The following is a 10,695-nucleotide window of genomic DNA, read 5'->3' on the forward strand; positions in this document are numbered from 1 at the left end:
GGGGCAAATGTTATTAACCTCTTCCTGTCATGACGCCAGGGCGTGGTTTAGCCTTAACCACCCGAAGGTAATACCGCTGGTCCTGGGCTAGGCACAGGGGCAATGAAGACACCGAAGCCAAGTTACGGATAAACGGCAGCTTTACCGATGGTAGACAGATGACACAGTCTATGCAGTACAGCTGAGATCCCAAGGAGGTGACCAGTGATACAGGGGGACCTCACAGGCTTGCTGGGACTTGCAGTAGTTAGACAGACTTTGGTGCAGGCCACAGTGACTTTAAGGGTGCCTTGACTTGACTGACAGCTTATATACACAGGGGATAATACATAAAGGGGGCCCTGAGAACATTGAGAGACTCTGCCTGACAGGACAGGAGAAGTACGGGGAAACACCATCCCGTACAGGGCCACACCACTTTTGATAGGAGATAAGATGTCTAGGGGCAGAGTACCCCTTTAAATTGCCTGATCATTTTGTTCTCAGAAAGATAAGCTACCAGGTGAGGAGTCTGACTTACTACCAAACACATGAACACTGTGTTTGTGTGTAGGGGAGAAATATCTTAAGTGAATGGCCAAGTCCAAATGTTCTTTCCTTCTCAAGTTTCAAGGATTCCACAGTTCCTTGTGCCCCAAGGATTCAGTATCTCCCAGGATTCTTCTGAGAATACCGCAGTCCCACTATGGGACACTAAGGCTAGGGCTGACCCAAATGATCAGGTCATGCTATCAAGGCCACATCCTGGACCCAATTTCTAGGATTATGTTACAGGTCCTAACCCCCATGCTGCTTCAACAACCTTAAAAATTAACCAGTCTCTCGCTACAGCCTTTTACTCTCCCCTTGTTCCCGCACAGGACTGTCATGCATCATAGTCCTAAAGGACACAGCTATAGTCTCACCTGCATTTGTACACTGCATCGGTCATAACCGCTGGGACCCACACCATGCTGACTATGACACCATCCTAGCAGACCCCCCTCCTTCTAGTGATCATTTATTATCTCACCATCCACCTACGACACATGACAGGGCCAAGTCCTGCTAAAGTGCCCGTACTGCTTTTCACTTTAAGGGTCTATTTACATGCACAGTATTCTGTGCAGGATTTGAAGCTGTATTTGGTAATTTAGATTATATTGAAATCTTCAGCAAAATAATCCTACCCATCAAATCTGCGCAGAAAACTCTACGTGTGAATGCACCATCAAGGATTTTCTTACTTCACAGTGGTAACTTACTCTCTTCTTTTTGCTCAGGCTTTACTGTCACAGTCCCATACTTCCGGATCACTATCTCACCAGCACAGCCCTGCAGGACCTTCCCTGTCCTACATAGGAGCAGTATTATAGTAGTTATATAGCAAAATGAGAAAAAGGTTGCTTCTGCACTCACCCTTCTTGCGCTGCTTCAGCTGCTTCACTGTGTCACTGAGTTAGTCCATGTACGGCCGGCCGCTGTACGGGAGATGATACGGAGAGATCGCTGCAGCCGGAGCTGAGCGGTGACACCGCTCAGCTCCGGCTGCAGCGATCTCTCCGTATCATCTCCCGTACAGCGGCCGGCCGTACATGGACTAACTCAGTGACACAGTGAAGCAGCGCAAGAAGGGTGAGTGCAGAAGCAACCTTTTTCTCATTTTGCTATTTTGGACATTGTTCTCTCCTGCTTTTTTGCACCACCTCGCTCCATACCTCCGACATCCCCTGTCACAGTGTACACACCCCCGGATATTGTGGGTGACCGCGGTGCGGTCCTATCTCTCTATCTCCCCTCTACATTATAGTAGTTATATTCTTGTATATAGGAGCAGTATTATAGTAGTTATATTCTTGTATATAGGAGGCAGTATTATAGTAGTTATATTCTTGTATATAGGAGCAGTATTATAGTAGTTATATTCTTATATATAGGAGGCAGTATTATAGTAGTTATATTCTTGTATATAGGAGCAGTATTATAGTAGTTATTTTCTTGTTTATAGGGGGCAGTATTATAGTAGTTATATTCTTGTATATAGGAGACAGTATTATAATAGTTAAATTCTTGTACATAGGAGCAGTATTATAGTAGTTATATTCTTGTATATAGGAGGCAGTATTATAGTAGTTATATCCTTGTATATAGGGGCAGTATTATAGTGATTATATTCTTGTATATAGGAGCAGTATTATAGTAGTTATATTCTTGTATATAGGAGCAGTATTATAGTAGTTATATTCTTGTATATAGGAGCAGTATTATAGTAGTTATATTCCTGTATATAGGAGGCAGTATTATAGTAGTTATATTCTTGTATACAGGAGCAGTATTATAGTAGTTATATTCTTGTATATAGGAGGCAGTATTATAGTAGTTATTTTCTTGTATATAGGGGGCAGTATTATAGTAGTTATATTCTTGTATACAGGAGCAGTATTATAGTAGTTATATTCTTGTATATAGGAACAGTATTATAGTAGTTATATTCTTGTACATAGGGGGGCAGTATTATAGTAGTTATATTCTTGTATATATAGAAGCAGTATTATAGTATTTATATATTTGCACATTTGGGGAGATTTATCAAAACCTGTGCAGAGAAAAAGTTTACCAGTTGCCCATAGCAACCAGTCAGATTGCTTATTTCATTTTATAGAGGCCTTTTAAAAAATAAATTAAGCAACATGGTTGGTTGCCATGTGCAATAGGTCAACTTTTTGATAAATCTCTCCAATACTGTGTGTACTCGGTCCCTGATTCATAAATTCTTCCTCTTCCAGTCACCTGCCCATCAGGCAGATACACCTGCTCTCACCGTACCTTGACTGAGCAAAGGTTCCACAGTGTGCCAATGAAATTGTATCTGTGCATGTGGATTTGTTTCAGTGTATGACCTACAGCTGATTCCTGATTACATTCCTCATTGATCCCCTGTATTATATTACCTCTCCTGGACTTTTTTTCTGGACCAGTATTGTTTACCCCAACTTCATTGCCTGTTCCTGACTATGCATTTCCACTGACATACCTAGAACCTGACCTTAAGCCTATGTTCACACTTCAGAATGTCTGCACGGAAATTCTCTGTGCGGACATTCCTGGCAGTGGGGGCAATGGCATGACATGCTGACGCTAGGACCGCACAGGAATTCGCCATCTCATACACAGTTACGCATTCCATGCAGAGTCTGCAAAAAGAATGGAAAGAACAGGTTCATTCTTTCTGTGGACACAGAAAACTGAATTTCAGCGCCAATGAATTCAATGGGACTCTGATGCTCTGGAATCTCCAGTGGAATTCCAATGCAGAATTCTGCACAGAAATTCCAGACGTGTGAACATGGCCTTAAAGGGTACTCCGCCCTTAGACATCTTATCCCCTATCCAAAGGATAGGGGATAAGATGTCAGATTGCCGCGGTCCCGCTGCTGGGGACCCCCGGGATCGCCGCTGCGGCCCCCCGCTGTCATTACAGCACAGAACGAGTTCGCTCTGCAGGTAATGACGGGAGATACAGGGGACGGAGCAGCGTGACGTCATGGCTCTGCCCCTCTTGACATCACACCCCCGCCCCCTTAATGCAAGTCTATGGCAGGGGCGTGACGACCGCCACGCCCCCTCCCATAGACTCGTATTTTGGAGGTGGGCTGTGACATCACGAGGGGGCGGAGCCGTGACGTTACTATGCTCTGGCCCCTGTATTGCCCGTCATTACGTGCAGAGCGAACTCGTTCTGTGCAGTAATGACAGCGGGGGGCCGCAGCTGCGATCGTGTGGGTCGCCAGCAGCGGGACCGCGGCGATCTGACATCTTATCCCCCATCCTTTGAATAGGGGATAAGATGTCTAGGGGGTGAGTACCCCTTTAACTGGACTTGTCTATACCTAACGCTTCTCACCGGTGCTTCTCACCGGTGTCTCTTGGCTCGCTGGGCCATCCATCGCCTGTCCAGATCCCCGCACTGGGGTTAATGATAAAAAGCAGGTGGACTATTTAGGCCACAACCTTCAATAGCAATCTGCATATTTTTGGTTTGCCATATACACATGAGGCTCAGTTGAGTCTTTGTGTGTTATAAATGGAGAGAGAAAGGATAAACTTGTGCCAGACGATTCTGGTGGCAGCTTATTCCACCAAAAACAACTGGTTGGGCTGTTGAAACCCAACCTGCCCTATCCTTCTCTACCCCAACTCCATCTGTCATGGGACTCAAATGGGATTTGCAGCCTATTCCTTAAACATAAGGAATATGTATAAGATCTCATGTACATGACCATCCAACATTGGTCATTGAGCCCTTACCCCATACTCTGCTCTGTACTGATGTGGGGCAAGAACCCAGAGAAGATTGTCTCAATCTGGAATAAAGGTACCTAATGTCTTCGCCTTCGCTTCTTGGCCTTTTGGCTTAGATCAAGTGTAGTATCTGTTCTTATCAGTGGTTTTCAGTGAGCCACTGAGAAGGGATAGATTTCTGCCTGGAGGGGGCAGGTGGACCCCCTGGGTCTGGTCATTGGGCCGGGAGGTGAAAAGCCGAGGTAATTAGTCCCTTGGGAAGTGGTGAATCTGAGGTGCCTGATCCCACTGGGTGGTGGTTCCCACTAAGTGTTGGCACAGGCACTACAATCTCTCACCTTTGGCACTCACCTCTTGATTCCTGGCCTTCTAACTAGGGTCGGAGAAATTTTTATAGGACCGGACAGATAACCGGGCAGTAGTTCACTGCATCATTTGAGTGTTGTGCATCACTATGATTGATCAGGGTGCGGTGTCCTTTTGGGTGTCCCTTCTGTCGTTCTAGGGGATGTGCGTGTGGCCAACACGTTCCACACCTCCCTGCAACCCCGGGTCCCACCTTGTTGGCTACCTGAATAAAACATGGTCTAATGCCCAGGTGGGTGCTAGGAGCATTGTTGGTCCTTCCTGGGCTTAGGTGACTTTGAACCCTGGACCTTACAGGTGCCTTTTGGCCTGTAGGCAAAGAGTATGTTCCCAGGTCTTCCATGGAACTTATGAATATAATAGTAAATAGTAAAGAACCAACATAATACACTAAAAGAGGTAGAGGATATTTCTACATTCTTTCATTTCCCATCCTAATTGTCTAGAGTCACTTTTGCCTTCCAAATCTGTAAAAAATATATTGTGGGGTCAAACAATTCATAACATCAAAAAGACCCTCCTATAATTCTTGTTTACCTCATGAATCTAGAAGATAATTTGACTCTACGCTATTTTTATATAAAGAGGAGCAATAGGAAAGGGAAGGGGGTGGGGGATGGGCTGGAAATCATAATCGCCCACATGCATAATCTTATCGGCTAATTGATGCCTGACAATTAAAAAACTGGAGAAATCCTCTGCAGACTGTTACATGCAAATGAATGATCGGATGGTTGCCAAGTTCAGCGGGAGAGGATATGATATCACTCAGCTCCATAACCGTGCAATACCGCGCCATTTCCAGCATGACCGCGACCGCGGTGGGTGCCATGATTCAGTACGGGATTCGCACTCGGTACCTGTATGAGAGGTCGGCCATTTTGTAAGGTCTCACACCAGCTTTAAGATGGTGGAACGTCCGTAGGTTTTGAACAGGAGGAGGGAGGGGGACGTGGCATTCTGTGGGGTTAGGAGAAGAGGGGGACGCACTGACTGCTGTGAGATGGACACTGTGTTCAGTTCTTTTGTGCCGTACGGAAGGAAGGAAAGGAAAATACAAGAGAACAGTGTCCTTTTTTTCCCCTCCTTTTTGGGGACAGAAAAAGGGTGCACGCACGCACATGCATTCTTGTGCAAAAACAAGATCCCCCCTTTACTTCTCCCACAGAAGTAGCCAACCTCTAGGAATGCAAATGACATTCATTATGCAGATGTATGCAAATCAGATTTAACTATTGGATGATGGTCCTCATTTTCCTAATGGTTTTAACTCTTTGTCACGCGGGCATTAAACGAGAACGCCGAATGCGTGTGGAACTCTGTGTCGCCCTGTTCCCACATGCAAATTATACATCTCCCTAAGATAAAAGACATGGGGGGGGGGGTGTTAATTGTTGCCAAGTGACTACCACATCTTTCTCCGGCAATCTGTTACATCCACTGGTACCACCCTTCATCCATTCACAGTAAACTAAAGACAGGTCACAGATCTGCTGTATTTTCTACTTCAGAATTGAAATTTTTAGGTTCATGCTGTCACTAGGAATAGCGTATCCAATTTTTTTATTATCTAAGTATGGAAATTTTTTGGATTTGCACATGGTTTGCCCTAGACTCCATACCATAAGGTTTTCTGGGGTCTCTGATCTACCGAGTATATAGTAAATCTTATATTTGACGATAGCATTTCAGTTTAGGGACCCCCCTGCGACTGACACTGGAAGAAAGAAATGTGATGGCTGGGGGGGGGGGGGGGAGGGGGCCATCATTTCCAATGCAACATAGAGCCCTTACCTTGTAAGAGACATTTTTGGTATGATGGAATGTGATGGGACATCTTTCAGTTTCAAATCAACTAATACCAGGTTCTAAAATTATAATTCCAAAAAAATGACACAATTTCCATACAATTTTATTATAGGAAACACAAGTGCTATTATATCTTTGTGCTTTAGTTTTTAATAAGATTTTTTACACACTTTTGTTATATAAATTTTATGTTGATAGAGTAGCCAACATTGTTGAAGTCTATCTACCTATCTATCTCATATCTACCTATCTATATCTATTTTATATCTATCTATCTATTTCATATCTTTCTATCTCATATCTATCTATCTATCTATCTCATATCTACCTATCTATATCTATTTTATATCTATCTATCTATTTCATATCTTTCTATCTCATATCTATCTATCTATCTATCTCATATCTACCTATCTATCTATCTATCTCATATCTATCTCATATCTACCTATCTATCTCATATCTATCTATCTCATATCTATCTCATATCTATCTATCTCATATCTACCTATCTATCTCATATCTACCTATCTATCTATCTATCTATCTGTTTCATATCTATCTATCTCACATCTATCTATCTCATATCTGTCTATCTATCTCATATCTACCTATCTATCTCATATCTACCTATCTATCTATCTATCTCATATCTACCTATCTATTTCATATCTACCTATCTATTTCATATCTACCTATCTATCTCATATCTATCTATCTATCTATCTCATATCTACCTATCTATCTATCTATCTCATATCTACCTATCTATTTCATATCTACCTATCTATCTCATATCTATCTATCTATCTCATATCTATCTATCTCATATCAATTTATCTCATATCTATCTATCTCATATCTACCTATCTATCTATCTATCTCATATCTACCTATCTATTTCATATCTACCTATCTATCTCATATCTATCTATCTATCTCATATCTATCTATCTCATATCTATCTATCTATCTATCTCATATCTATATCTCATATCTATCTATCTCATATCTATCAATCTATCTCATATCTATCTATCAATTTATCTATCTATCTTGTGTTAATATAAATTTATTGTCAATATGTTCTATAAATATCTAAAATAATTCTTGGTGATTTAAGAATTCATATAAAACGTATACATTATTTTTACATATGAATCCTGGCATACCACTTTACTTCACACACCATAAAGCGTGCAACCGTATTTCATTTTACATTTGTATTTTAACCCTAAATTGGCAATTGGCATTATTTACATGTTTTTTTCTGATTACAGCTGAAAATGCCGCCATAAAATAAAATGCAGCCATACATTTTACAGCATGTGAATGCCTTTGGGCATTTTTATATAATCCTTTACTACTGACTGAGCAGAAATATGTATTATTTTAGTATTATCCCTCAGTATCTATGTATGGTATATAATGTTTTGCCGAATTTTCGACAAAACAAAATTAACACAAAAATAAATAATAATGTTATATCGAAGGCAGCATATGGACAACGATATATTTAAAACAAAAACAAAACAAAAAAATGCCTGACTACATGAATGAAGAGGTGACATGTGGTCGCTGATAAAGACTGACACGATGGAATGTGATTTTTTTATTTTATTTTATAGTGGATGTAATATACACACTTTGCCTTTTGTATTGTTCTTTTATCTCATGGACGGAAATGTATGGGGCTTTTTATGAGTCTATAAACGGTAAATGTCGCTATACATGGAGGCCCGGGTCTGCGAGCATCTGCCACTTGCACAAAGCTTATTTGTTCTGCAAAAGATGGATACGACAAACTGCCTGAGCCCTCCGTCCGGATGGTGCAGAACCATTAAATCACATCCTATAGTTAGAAAGGAGGGTGTCTCGTCCTTTATTTTTTTTGGATGGGGTCCAAAGTTGTGTTACCCCTTCTAGATATAGGGCAATTCAGATTCTGTCTGCAGTTTTTGTTTTGTTTTGTTTTTCCCATGGGAAAGAATGTGCCTAAACACTTCATGGTGCAGTAAGATTTTTCTAATATTGTTTTTATAAAAAATTTATATCTGTAATTAAGGTTTTTTTTTATTATTATTTTTTAAATAAAATATGATTAAAAAAAAAAATCCCAGATTGGTTGGTTAAAGGGGTACTCCGCCCCTAGACATCTTATCCCCTATCCCCCAGTGACTGGACCCCCGCAATCTTCCTGTTGCACCCAGTGTTTATTTAGAGCGTTGGGTGCAGCGCTGGAGACTTGGGACGTCACGGCGGTGCCCCCTCCCATAGACTTGCATTGAGGGGGCGTGGTTGTGATGTCACAAGTGGGGCGTGACCATGATGTCAAGAGCAGTGTGTGACCGTGACGTTATGAGACTCCGCCCTGCATCGCTAGTCATCCGGCTCGAAGCAAAGTTGGCTCCATGCACCGGATGTCTGGGGTACCGCAGCCGAGATCGCGGGGGTCCCCAGCGGTGGGACACCCACGATCAGACATCTTATCCCCTATCCCTTGGACCCCTTTAAGAGGAACCTTGTGGTCATATTTTTATCCATATTGTATAATGTATTGTATAATGACCGTGGGCCTCATTTACTTAGGCTTTTCCGAGCAGATTTTGTTGGGCTTTTTTGTGTCACATGTGTCATGCACCAGAATTTCTGTCAAAAATTGCAATAAAACTGTACCATCTCTCTACTTTACTGAGAAAACCCTAAAAATGGGAGTGGCCATCAAAAAGGGGCGTGTCTCCCCAAAAAATAAAATACATTTTCATAAGAAACATATAGAAACCTACAAATTTACTAAGGGTTCCACATAAAATGTGGTGGATTTGAGCTCTGCAAAACCCGACAGCTCAGAGCATGTGTAAAAAGAGAAAAAACCTAGGGAAAATGGCCAAATTCAATATACAATAGCAAATACCATGGAAAAATACAAAAACCCACAAAGAAAACTATACTCCACTCTTAATAAATGAGGGCCTATATGTCAGTATATCCCAAGGTAAATATTATATCACAGTTATTTTCTTTAATTTAATAACATCATCTGGTGAAGGTGCACATGTATATTGGTAGTGTTTACACCAAAACCTAATGTTTACTGGTTATATGGATGTATCTTAGTTCATTGGCCAAAAATGACAAACCTTACTTGTTATCTCTCAACAATAAATGATTATGAAGTGTCCCCCTACTGGAACCCCCAGTCATCAGTTTTAATCTGTGGGGAGACCTGGCAGTTAAACAGTACCTCTAATGATCTTGTTAAATATGATAATCATCCCAGGTCACTGCCCCCATCATGATAAACCACCCCCGGCCTTTATTTTTATTATTTTTTAGTTTTCTACCTTGATATTGCTCTGTATTTTCTGCTCAGTCAGGTTCACAAAGGGGCGTTGCCCAGCAGGCGTGACATCATCTGAAGCCATACAGGGGAGAACTTCCACCCTCACTCTGCTACACACAGCCCAGAGCAGTTCAGTGTGAGATGAGCAATGATTGGCTAAGGTAGCACACACACCCCTCAGCATTTCCTGATTTTAGACTTCTGCCAGGCCAGCAGGAGTCAAAAGCCTGTGCAAGAGATGGGGGGAAATGTGCTCTGGACAAGTAGGGAGACATCTAGTGGCAGCTTTTTTAAACACAAATAAAACAGAGAAAACTTTTTTTTGTTTTTTTTTAAACAAAGTACATTAGAAAGATTTTTTATTTTCCATAAGGAGTGCAAGAGCAAACATTTTTTTTATGACAGTGCCCATTTAATCTTCAATGTTCCTATAGCGCCACCACAGATAAAACTAAGCATTACACTGTGTCCATTCAAATCAAAAATGTGTAATCCAAATTTGGTCAAGAGATAAGGAACTTTTTGGTTATGCTCTTTATATCCAGTCTCAACCCTGCTTAGAGGGCATTCACATCATGATTAGTTCCTCCGAGGCACGGATACATAAAAAAAAATTCAAAAACAGCTGCCAATGTGTTTGTGCCTGAATCGGCACTGTCCCCATTCAAACCAATGACCCAAAAGTAGCACCCAGCCAAAACACGAATACACTCGGAAAAATCAACCAAACATTTTCACTAGTTAACTACTTAAGGCTCATTGGTTTAAATGTGAACCGTTAGCACAGATATGTTGGCAAACGATTTTGAGCTCCTGCCCAGGTATCCGTGCCTCGGAAGCACTTATCGTGCCCACCACTATTACTACAGAATTACCTAAAGAGCAAATGAAAATGT

The 10,695-nt window shown here is 41.5% G+C and overlaps 1 pseudogene; it reads left to right on the forward strand.

Moving 5' to 3' along the window:
- Positions 1–4,372: 4,372 nt before the first annotated feature.
- On the forward strand, positions 4,373–4,487 carry LOC130296026 (U2 spliceosomal RNA; annotated as a pseudogene).
- The last annotated feature ends 6,208 nt before the right edge of the window (positions 4,488–10,695 follow it).

The sequence above is a fragment of the Hyla sarda genome, chromosome 11 (genome assembly GCF_029499605.1).
Source record: "Hyla sarda isolate aHylSar1 chromosome 11, aHylSar1.hap1, whole genome shotgun sequence".
Taxonomy (NCBI): domain Eukaryota; kingdom Metazoa; phylum Chordata; class Amphibia; order Anura; family Hylidae; genus Hyla; species Hyla sarda.